Here is a 9,520-nt window from a genome sequence, read left to right as displayed (position 1 = left end):
TCGACGCCAGGAGCCCGCAGCCTTCTTCTTTGCCCATGAGACTACTCTATCCACGGCGTCTGTAGTTAACCTCCTACGTATGAACCCATACTTTTTTTTTTTTTGAGCGCCACCGGTTTTTGAGCGCCAGGAGGCGGTCAAAAACCTTCCCCATTTTGTTAAGTAAACACAATGGGGGGTATCCTCCTGGCATGCCTGTCTGAGTCTCGAGCTTTGGAAGAAGCACCAGCCTCTCTTTTTCCTGTTTAGCCTCTGGTAACTAACGTTTAGATAATACTTCAGAGGATGAATGAGGATGATATGTATGAGTGTAAATGAAGTGTAGTCTTGTACATTCTCAGTTCGACTATTCCTGAGATGTGTGGTTAATTGAAACCCAACCACCAAAGAACTCCGGTATCCATGATCTAGTATTCAAATCCGTGTAAAAATAAGAAGCACCAGCCTGGGATCCTTCCAACATGTCGGGAATTCCCCCCGTTGAACGGCTGCATTCATGGCTTCCAGGACCAGCCAGGGGTAGCCCTTTACTCTTACAGTCAGCCCTGGAACACCTTCCGGCCCGGGACTTTTCTTGATGTTTACCGCTTTGTCCGTCAACAGAAGTTCTCCCAAAAGAAAAATCTTCTAGGTTATTCAGGCTTCAACCTTTCTCAGTGATGCTGTTGCAGGAGAAAGAGCTCCCCACAGCTTCCCCTACCTGTTCCTCTGCAAGCATGGGCAGATGCCTACCAAATTTCTCCATTACTATTTGCTATGCCTGCCCCCAAGGGCCCGTATCCACCTCGGAACACAGCTTCCTCCATATCTCCCGCTTCTGCCCCTTGACTTCGGCGTGGAGCCTCCTCCTAGCCTTCTCTTGGCATCCGGGCATCCTCGGCCCCGGCCTTCTCTGTGTTCTTTGGAGCCTTCTCCAGGCCCTCATGACCTCCGCTTTCAGTGTAGCTATCCTTTCTGTCCATGAGTAGACCTCCTTCGTCGAGGACCAATAAAACACCAACTTGTACAACTTCTTTCTTACTAACCTGTTTGTGTCAACCAAAACTAGTCTGAACTGTTCACTAGCGTAAATTAATGCGCCAATTATGAATGAAATTATTAAAATGACTCCTCATAAAACTATTAATATGAGGGATTGTTACAAAATTGGATAAATCTATTATATATAATGTTTTATTAATATGAATACTTACTTTAAAAATGATTATGTTTCTCGTAAATTTTTGGCTAATCTGGTGATGTTAAACATATTTTTATATTAATTTTAAGTAGAAAATTCGTGAGTAAAAAAGTAACCAAAAGCCAATAACTGTTATAAACATGTCACGTTTTATGCACTTTTTGTTTAGCACAAGTATTAAATTATTTTATTTTTTATACTGCATTTACTTTGTAATCAGCATAACATTTTATTTTTGATTGAATTATTAGCGTTAAAGAAATTAGTTGCTGCTAAATATAGAAATTTTTGTTAAAAAAATTAATCCTGACGCTTGCTGTTTATATCTTCTGGAAAATAAGAAGGTGTAAACAGCTAGTATTAGCACTAATTTCTGTAGTGACACATTCGCCTATTCAGTGAAATAACTCAAAATAAAAAGTAAAGCCTAATAGGTCTATGCATTTAAATACATCTTAAATAAGTTTTAATAAGTCTTTATAAAACTATCTCTTAATCTTTCATAACCTATAATCACTGTATCTGTGTGTTTACTTATTTTATGACACGCTGAACATAATGAAACACTAAAAAAATTATCTTCTATTCTGAATTTGTTGTTCATGTTTATGTGAATTAACAAATTTTTCTACATGAACATACATATTTATATTAGTAAACTGTGGTTTTTATTGATTTGTAATTTCTTGTTTACAGATGTGTGCATGTATGTATATGAAATGTCAGTAAATTAAAAATGTTCATTTCTTTCTTTTCCATAAATCCCATATTTTCTTTCCCAAAAAAAAGGATGGTGCATGAGTTGTTTGAAGTTATGTGCTCACATTTGTATTTTTGCTGCTATTGGCACAGAGCGGGCAAATGGTGGTGCGCCGGGCGGTTGCGCGCAGCGCACGAACGATTCATTCGTTCGAACGACTTGTACTTCTTGATACGAACGATTTATCTAAAATTATATTTGTGTTCTGGGGATAAAAAAGGAAAACATTGGGTTAGAGCTGTGTTAAAAAATCACAACTCAAGAAACAACTAAAAATGTCCAGGATTTTGAAGCTTTTCGTTGTAAGTGTTTTTTGTTATTACGCTAAATTCATGAACGTTTTCAATTGACAGAAACATTTAACAAAATCATGTGTAATGAAACATTTTCGCGGCGGGCCGTGGGCCCGCTTTTTTACTAGTAATTTATTATTTTTCTTTATTTATATGAAATTAACAACAAACACATATGATCAACAATTTTATTTTTTACACCATGCACAACACTTCAACATAATACTTTTTTATTTCAAAATTATTAGTTATATATTTAATGATTAACAATACTAAATATTTATTATTTTTATTTACATTTTAGCCTAAAAAATGAATGGTAAAAGTTTAATTACTGATGAAGAATCTGAATTAGGATTAAGTGATGCTGTATCTGTTATTCCTGTTGGTGAGGATGGTTCATATCTTTTACTGTCACCTGCTCAAGGAAAAGAAATTTATTGGATTTTAACTAAGTTTGTCCAAAATCAAAGTTGGAGAAGTTGTGCGAAGATGTTGATGATGGAGGTAATGCGTTTAATTAATCATGTAGTTTAAATTTACATAAATGGTATGTAGTGAAAAGTTTTGTAAATGAAACTATACAATTACTGTGTAGTACAATAAATATTTTTATTTATGTCTGTAAAATAATCATTTTACAAATTGTAGACCATTTAGTCAAGAGTCTATAACCCATGATAGCTTTCATTCACTTCTTGTTCAATTAGCTCAAAAATGATTATTATTGGAAAAAATTAAACAGGAGAAAATAGCTTATTACTATTATTAGCTTTTTGAAAAAAAGTAGCGTTATAATTTGGTTGCAAAATGTGAATGATGGAGGGGGGCTGAAATTGAATTTTCTTTATGTTTTGAGGTATTTTTGTGGCTCAAAAATCTCCAAAATTACTTCATCAATTTCATTGAAATTTTGATATGCTGTTGTAGTGTATCTGAAGTTGTGCATGTGGAAAATTAATGAAGATTGATAGAGGCGTTTTTCATTTACACCCAATTTAACCTTGACTACATAACCTCAATTTGAGGTTATGTTAACTTAATGTATTTTTCATATGCGCTTATGCAATGAATCACAGTGATGAGTGAGTTAAAACATGATGCTTTGATCAGTGTCTGCTCATTTATTTTTAATTATTTCATTAAATTATAAAATTATTATAAATAGAAAATATATTTTAATATTAAATAAAAAAAAATTATAACACTTTAAGATTTCTCAATTAAATATTGTTTTCTTAATTAATTATTTATTCCTTACATAATTATTTTATTTGTATTTTCTTGCGCAAAAAATTAATAAAATTAAATGTCTGTCTTGAATTTTTTTTTCTTTATATTGACTGATCTTAATGCAAAATAATTCAGTCATGAAAGTAAAATTTATTTTTTACTAATGGAGAAAGAGTTACCGATCATGTAAAAGTTGTACAACAAATTTATTTTTGAATTCTCTTTTTTTGTGTGTTCTGAAATTTAATGCTCAGACATCTGATACTTTATATATGACTTGCACATTATATTGAGGCATACAAAGAAGCATTGGTCAATGTATAATACAGTTTAAGACTGAAATCTTACAAATTTTGGAATGTTTTAACAAATATTAATTTTTCCTACATATTTGTTTATATGAATCACAGGAAATACTTGTAAATAATAAATTTTATGTTGAAGATTGTCTAGAAACATTGCAGGACAAATTTCTTCTATCACTGTAAATCTGTTACCATACAATTCATTGAACTCCTGATAAATCTTATATTAGTGGATCTTTGATTTATTTTATGTATATAAATAAAATAATATTTACTGATATACTAATACAGATATTGCAGTCTGAGCTGAACATTTTTTAGCATGTTGTGTCTGAATGTTTTACATTTTAAATAAATCATGTAATGTATTAATTAAATGTACTGAGTATGTTTGTTTTGAATGTGATGATTACTTTACTTAGTAATCATCACATTAATATGTAAAGATCACTTTAAAGTAATCTCAATAAATTATTGTTGAGGCCTGTCAAATTAAAAAAATTGTCACTTTAAAAATATTAAATATAAAATGGCTTATTTTAAAATATTGAATATTTTTCTGTCAGAGCTTTGTAGAGCTAATTAACACAGCAACCTTTTCAATGGAGTTACCAGTAGTACTGTTGTTTAACAAACAGTCTTAACATAAAGCTAATATATTATTTGAGTACATATTTAAGATGTTTTCTAACCTTTTTAAAACAGGGACCGTACAGTAGAACTGGTAATTCCAATGATGAGAGGCTATTAACTACAAAAGTGAACATTACTTAGAACCTTTCGAACATCAAGTTGTTCATATGTGACATTATTCAATTTGTGTATTTTACAACAAAAAGAATAGCTTGTTGTAGCTTGAGAAATCCTACAGTACCAGGTTGAAAGTTGCTTTTAATACCAATGCAGCATAACAATAGTAATAAAACTACAAAAAAATGTCTCTAGACATAAAAATTAGAAAGATGTCTATTGAAAAATTCATTAACTGTAATTAAATAACCAAGGTTATTACTTGTTGATTAGGTTTGAAGATGATTTATGATTATCTTATTTTTAAAATGATCAAGACTCAGATATAAATTTGTTATTAAAACTTTAAATTTAAGGTAATTTTCATTCATACCAGATGTAATGTTAAAAGCCTACATGAAGTTATAAAAAAATCAATAAAAAAAATCCAAGCTGTAACATTATTCCAGTTGGTACTGAATTTATTTCATTTTTATGAGATTTTTTCAATTAAAAAAGAAGAAAAATGCACTCCATAGAAATAAATAAACATCAAATTATATCTCTTTTAATTATTCATAAAAATAATAAAGAAAAACACTTATTTGATCAACTTTTTTTTAATAATTTATAGAAAAAATTTTACTTGTGACAAATGAACTCCATTGCAATAAAAGTTAGACTGTTCTGAGTAAATTGTGATGTCAAATTTATTGATTGAATAAAAGATGCAAGAGACTGCAAATTTGTAGCTGTAGGAAACAAGAAAAAACCACCTTGCTTACAGTTTTGCAAGTATAGCAGCAGTTGTGTTAAACGTTTTCATTGGAATGTTATGAAAAAAAGTTCCCGGTGTTGTCTGGGAGACTGAATATTACTAGTCTAATTACTTTATATATTAGTATAAATACTATTTTTTTTTTCAGTATTTTGGAATTGAAACTAATGACGAAACACTGATAAAGCTGTACAATATTTGGTTGCCAGGTTCTCCTGATCTTCACCACGCAGTTTTTGAAGTAGGTTTTCCAAATGATTTAAAGAAGAGATTGAGATTAAAGGATAATAATTGGGTTTGTTTTGTTATATTCTTTATAGATGTGGGTGTAAATGAATATTTATGGATTACTTACTGAATTTAATTTATGAGAAGTTGGAACAAGTTTTGTAATGTTGTGCATAATTATGCAAGTTACCATATCCATTCCCTTGAATAATTGTTTAATATTCATACACATCAATTTCAGATCTATTTAGTTATACATTTGTTTCTATATTATCAGAAATAATTTTAAATAAGATGCTATGTATTGGGGACTAATTAACTACTTTCTGATGAATTTTTTATTTTGTATTGCTACCATTAAGGTTTTTCTCACATATTTCACAGTGATTTGCTTCTCCACAGATCTCATTTTTCCAAATTATCCAGGTTCTGATTTTGTTAATGTATGTCCTGGTTTTTTTCCAAAAATTAAAGGATAATAAAAGACCAAGGTTACATGATGATTGCAATTTTATAAAATAATAAAAAAAGATGACTCGCATTTTGAATAACAGGAAATCTTTTTAAGATCTAAGAAGAAAGTTTTTCTGAGATTATGATTCAGTTTCTCCATAGGAATATTTCAGGTGGTGCAGTTATTAATGTTGTTTATATTAAGTGGTTAAGAGACCGTTTAGTTAGTATATCTGTAGCCCGAATGTAAAGGACACCATCTCCATTTTTGTCCAACTACAAATATTTATCAAAATATATTATTTATTGTCAAAAATGGGTTTATGAATGAATCATGTAGTATTTTTTGCACTATTCTACTGGTATACAACACTATCTCCAGTTGAATAATAATCAAGATAGCTACTTTTAAAATGACTGCAAGTACAAATTTTATTGTGATAAGCAACACCAAGTACAGATATCATTATATACCTTTTAGTACAATTCTGTAGCCTGGAGGTAAAGGATACCATCTCAATTTTTACAATTTTACAGTAAAGCAGTTTGAAGTTTTGAAATTTGCCTTTTCTAATTTCCTTTGCTCATCATCATCCTCCCATCATAACTTTTTCTACTAAAATACCTTATTAAGAAATTAAGCCTCTGTGTATGTGTAAAATTAAATGTCACCAAAAAATTACTGAATTACAATGGAATGAAATTTGTAAGGCTTACTGGGACTCAAGAAAGGGTCACGATTTAAAAATACAGTTCATTGTGTCCTGCATTGAAGTAAGACCTAAAGAAAAATGTAAAAGTATGATTGATACAAAACCAAAAGAAAATTCTTTTCATTATAGTTTAAACATAAATGATGTAAAAATAAGGGTGTGTAAAGTAATGTTTTTAAACACACTAGCAATATCTAATACAGTCATAGTTAATGAAATTAAAAACAAGAACCTAGAGGGATCGTAGAAATAGACACCTGTCATGAAAACACCCCAAGAAATAATTCAAAATGTTATTCAACAGATAAATGTTATCCCAAAATATGAAAGCTACTATTCACACTTGAAAACTAAGAAACAGTTTTTAAGTCCTGATTTAAATTTAGGGAAATTGTATTTATTGTAACAAGAATTCTGTGCTGAAAATAAAATAGGTAAAGAAAGAGTAGCAAAAATGTGGCTTTATATAGATATACTCAACAAAAAATTCAACTCTTCATTTAAACAGCCCAGACACCTGTTATTCATATCTAGCAAAATTAAAGGGTGAATTAACTTCAGATGGTAAAAAATCTATTCAAAGTAATTATGAATTGCACCTTAAGGAATCATAGAAGCGGTATGAACAAAAAAGTAAAGAAACTCAAGGTGCAAAGAACAGCCAAACAGTAAAAGTGTTGACAGCTGATTTACAAAAATGTTTAACAACACCACGCTGTTAACAAACACCAACATTTTTTACTGCAAGAGGTTGAAGACGTCTAATTTCAGAATTTATGATTCCAATGACCGATTTTATTATGTATGATTTTGGATGAAACTAAGGCAGGATGTGGTGGGGATGGAATAGCTTCTTGAATTCTAAAATGGGCTGAACAAAACGTTTCCAATTCAGATATTGAAGAAATAATATTAGGATAAGATAATTGTTATGACCAGAACAAAAATTTGGCTTTTGTTAGGTGTTTTTTGTATATTTTACACTGAAATCCACAGATAAAGTGTATTAGTCATAAATTCTTATTAAAAAGCAGATGTTGTCCACTTGTTAAATGCGGACATTGTCCGCTTCCATATGGAAGCAGACAATGTCCATGTGCTGATAGAATGAAACAAGAAGAATACAATGAATTACTTACATATATTGACACCAAGGGATTGGCAGCAGCTGGTTCGCCATGTTCAAAAAAGTATTATGTTTGCAATATGGAATTATATGATTTTTAAAATTTTAAATCACTGTGTGGTAAGATATCTTCGTTTATTTACAGAAAAGTTTTTAATAAGTAACCAATTTTCCTATTACAATTTGTTCACATTAAAGTTGAGCAAGAAGATATTGGTGAATTATTTTATAAATATGAAATTGATGTTGACAAAGATGTTGAAAAGATGTTCAGTTAGTTTACGAAAAAATTTGAGAAAGAATGACGTCAAGTTTCCAGATGGAGTTGATTTCATACAGTCGATCCAAAATGGATATCACTATTAAAATACAAAGACCCGTTAACTTTACTTAAGTATTTACCATCAGAGTGTCATCTGTTTTATCAAAACATATAAGACTGCAGTGAAGTAAATCATTTCCCTGAAGAAGAAAGTGATGAAGATTAGAGGAAATAATTATTTTTAATGAAAGATTTAGTTAGAATATTAATTTCATTAGTAAATTGTATTTGAATATGTTGTAGATTTTTTTACTATTTAGTCATTTTTTATTATTAATTTTGAATTTTTATCGTACAGTAGATAATATTACAACTGAAGAAATGGTTATATTTTTTAGCATTGTAAATTTTTTTTTAGTGTCTGTAACAATAATATTAAGTTGTATTATACTATTTTGTATGTGCAAAATAATTTTATAACATTTAAAGTCTTCTAATTATCTTTTCTTTTTATTGTAACAGTGTTACAATATTGTACAGTCATTTTATTGCACAATCTATTTGTCTCTGGACAAAACAATCAGGAAGTTGTGTTGCACTAATATTATCTTTTATAAACGGTATTTCTTAATAACATTTTTTTTTTCAAACTAAAACATAATTTTCTTCAGACTTACTGCTTTTCTTTTACAAATGACTGGACATGATGTTAGAATTCATTAAAAAATTGTTAAGTACATAGAGGTATAAGACACCATGTTCATTTTTAAAAATATAAAACAAAAATTAACAAATATGTAGTAGCATCTATTAAAGTAGACCTAAATAAGGTATTTTAGTTGATAAAGTTATGATGGAAGGATGGTGATGAGCGAAGGAAATTAGAAGAGGCGAATTTCAAAACTTCAAACTGCTCTACTGTAAAATTGTAAAAATGGAGATGGTGTCCTTTACCTCTGGGCTACAGATATGGTTGAACAAAGTTTGATTTGTGTGGGTTTGTTCATTTATTATGCTTCTTTTGTCTAATTAGTGTGTTCATAATTTTTTTATTTTCTTGACTGTCTTGAGTTTACAACTGTGCTATGCATAAAATTCATTGTTAATGTCTTTGTCATCATCATCATCATCATCTGGTATTCTGCCTGGCAGCAGGTTCCTTATGACACTGTTGCCTCCATCCACTTCTGTCCCAAGCCTTCTCTTTCATCTCCTTAGAGTTTCCAGTCTTCATCTTACCTATTGTTAATTTCATCTTCCTTCCTTTTTCTTTATATTGTCCCTTCCAATGCAATTGTCAGTATTCTACTCTAACCACATCTTCTAACTAGTTTCCTTTTCTTCTCTGTTCTTCCCTCATAAGTGCTCTTTCTTCTTTAATCCTGTAAATTATTTTCTCTTTCCCTATTTTATCATTCATCTTACTTTCTTCATTCTTCTCCAAGCCTTAATTCAGGTAC

General features: G+C 30.1%; 1 pseudogene; it reads left to right on the top strand.

Moving 5' to 3' along the window:
- The first annotated feature begins 2,545 nt into the window (after positions 1-2,545).
- Positions 2,546-9,520, top strand: part of LOC142322699 (uncharacterized) — a 72,788-nt pseudogene continuing 65,813 nt past the window's right edge.

Source organism: Lycorma delicatula, chromosome 4, assembly GCF_047948215.1.
Source record: "Lycorma delicatula isolate Av1 chromosome 4, ASM4794821v1, whole genome shotgun sequence".
Classification (NCBI taxonomy): domain Eukaryota; kingdom Metazoa; phylum Arthropoda; class Insecta; order Hemiptera; family Fulgoridae; genus Lycorma; species Lycorma delicatula.
This window is presented reverse-complemented; position numbering and strand designations above follow the sequence as displayed.